This window comes from Myotis davidii, unplaced genomic scaffold (assembly GCF_000327345.1).
Source record: "Myotis davidii unplaced genomic scaffold, ASM32734v1 scaffold2238, whole genome shotgun sequence".
Lineage (NCBI taxonomy): Eukaryota > Metazoa > Chordata > Mammalia > Chiroptera > Vespertilionidae > Myotis > Myotis davidii.
Window position 1 is genome coordinate 1 of NW_006288962.1, and position 3281 is coordinate 3281.

Genomic DNA, 3281 nt, shown 5'->3' on the forward strand with positions numbered 1-3281 from the left:
GCAATAAAATAAATAAATAAATAAATAATAAAATGAAACAACAAAAAAATAGAAAAAATATGTATCAGTGTAGAATACTATTGTTCCCACTTACTAGGTCCAGTCAGCATAAATGGATCAAAGGGAAGGGTAACTTATGGACTGAAATGTCATTCAAGACCTCTCCACAGTAGTTGAAAACATAGCACTGAAGAGTTGAGACATCCCAGAGGTAACATAATGAATATTTATATATATATATTAGAGGCCCAGTGCACAAAAATGTGTGCACTCGTGGAGAATGGGAGGTCCCTCCACCTGGCCTGTGCCCTCTCGCAGTCTGGGGCCCCTCGGGTCGACCACCTGCTGGCTTGAGCCTGCTCTCTGGGGGATTGGGCCTAAGATGGCAATCAGACATCCCTCTGGCAGCCCCGCAGCCCTCAGGGGATGTCCACTTGTCAGTGGGAACAGGCCTATATTGCAGTTTCACATCCTTAGCGCTGCTGAGGAGGCAGGAATGGCTCCTACCACCACCGCTCTACGTGCAGCCCTCAGCCTGGCTTGTGGCTGAGCAGAACTCCCCACTGTGAGAGAGCACTGACCACCAGAGGGCAGCTCCTGCATTGAGCATCTGACACCTGGTGGTTAGTGTGTGTCATAGTGACCAGTAATTCCCAGTCTTTCTGCTTTTAGGGTCAGTTTGCATATTACCCTTTTACTATATAGAATTGAGCCTGGTGGATGGGAGGGGGCCAGATGATTTGCTCTGAAGTGTGTCCAGGATCAGGGTGGGGGTCCTGTGTGGGGTGCCGGGCCAGCCTGGATGACAGGCTGGCCTGTCTGGGTGAGGGGCTGAGGGCCATTTTCAGGCTGCCAGGTGACTGAAGCTCCCAGCCTCTCTCTTTTTCTTTTTTTTCTGGGATTTATTTACCTTCCATAGCTGTCACTGGAGTATTAGATAGGATATACATATACGTATATGTATACATATACATATACATACACATACACACACACACACACACACACACACACACACACATATATACACACACATACACACACTGACCTTGCAGCTGAGAGAAGCCTACTTTGTTTGAACACTGGAAACATAAAGAGTATGAATTTGACAGAAGTGTAGCTACAGAGTGATGTGTACTTGCAGGTTACTCAAGCAAAGTAACCACATTGTCAGAGGAGCAGCAACTCAGGTCACCCTGTAGGTGAATACTGCCATTTTCTAAGTTGTTTCTTCTACTTCTTTTTCTCTATCACCATCTCCTCCTCCTGCTTTCTCCCTAGTTTTTCTATTCCTTCTCCTCCTTTTTATCCTTCTTTTTTTCATTTTCCCGCTTCTCATCCTCTCTCCCTCCTCCTCCTCCTCCTCCTCCTCCTCCTCCTCATCATCATCATCATCATCATCCTCCCCCTCCTCCTCTTCATTCTCTTTGTCCTCCTTTTTCAGAGGTCATATCAAAAGGTTAATGGGGCTATGTTTTAAAGGTATTCCCTGATTATTTAAAATTCATTCTGGCACAAATCTCCACTATTCATTTAACTATGTTTTACAGCTTTTTATTTACTACTCAAACAGTTATAGATAATTATAGTGGCTTCTCTATAAAAATTCCCCCCACAGTATAACTCACTAATCAGTAATGAGTGTGGGGCTTTATTCCACTGCTATAGCTATTTCAGTTACACATTCTAGAATGAGCTGCAACCATAGGATTTGTTTGACCACAGTTGTACTTTCTTTTTTTTTTCCATTGTAAATTAAATCTTTATTGTTCATATTATTACAGTTGCTCCTCTTTTTTCACTCCATAACTCCCCTCCACTCAGTTCCTACCCCACTCTCTGCCCTTACCCTCCTCCCCATTGTCCTCATCCATAGGTGTATGATTTTTGTCCAGTCTCTTCCCGCACCCCCCTACACTCCTTTCCCCCATGAGAATAGTCAGTCCACTCTTTTCTATGCCCCTGATTCTATTATATTCACCAGTTTATTATGTTCATCAGATTTATTCACTTGATTTTTAGATTCACTTCTTGACAGATGTGTATTTGTTGTTCATAATTTGTGCATGGCTTATTTGTTTGATATTTGTGCATGGCTTATTTGTGCCTGTAACCCAGAGATCCAATGTCTTCCATAACATTTTGATTTTATCATTGAAAGTCTTCAGTTTTCAATGTCTGGCCTTCAGAGAAGAATCATCACACAACTCTTTATGTTCTCCCCCATATTAAGTACTTACTATATAGATGTGCACACAGTGCAGAAGTGGATTACTATGTCCAATCTGCTCAAATATTTCCACCTTTCTAACCTTTTGAATGTTTTCTACATTACATCAAGAGAACATGGGCATTTCCAAGTAATATCTTTGGGTCATCCTAGATACATTTTTGAGCCAACTATCACAATAAATATTTAGAACCTTTGCAAATGACCTAAGCTAAGATATAAATGAACAACCTCTGTCTGGTGGGACCAAATTAATAAATTCCCTCTTATTCAAATATGTTTCTTGGAACATTGTTTCCCACCATCAGTTATTCCCACACATATTCCTTATTTTCCTGCTTATGTAAATCACATAGTCCCTCCAAAAAGTAAAATACTTTTTCATGGGTCACACTTTGTTCCCACCTTTAGGGTCCTTCTGGCACTTGAGTGTAGCCAAGTTGGAAACATGCACGACATAGGTTAGTGCATTTTGTAACCTATTTGTGCTTTCTCTTGTACATTTTTCCAGTGTGTGACTTTCAGTATTCTACTTTCCTCCAGTATTGGTTACAACTCTACCTTGAACCTTTATAATTTGTCTCACAACTGGATTAGAATCATGAGAGAGGGAGAGAGAGAGAAAAAAAAAACTACTCATGTATTAAATTTCTCACTCTGAATCTGGTGTCATGGATATGAATTAAGTAGACTATCTCAAGTGATAATGGAGAGCATATCCATGTTTGCTGGTGTCCTCTGAGAAAGAGGAATTCATTGATGACAGTAGGAACACTGTGAAATTGGGCCACATCTTATTTAACTGCTTTAATCCTCTCATGTTTGATCATGTTTGTACCACTTTACATTGAAGTAGTATTCCTGTGTATTGCCTCTTTATGACTCTGTGGATGACATCACATCCAGCTCATAAAGGATAGTTCAGGTTGCATGGTAACTTGGTGGTCCATGGTTAAGCATTTCTTCTTTAAAACCAAAGAAACTCTTTAGGATTAATCTCAGTCTATTTTGAGGGGTTATAACAGCGCCCCCTCCTGAAGTTTTCCCCATC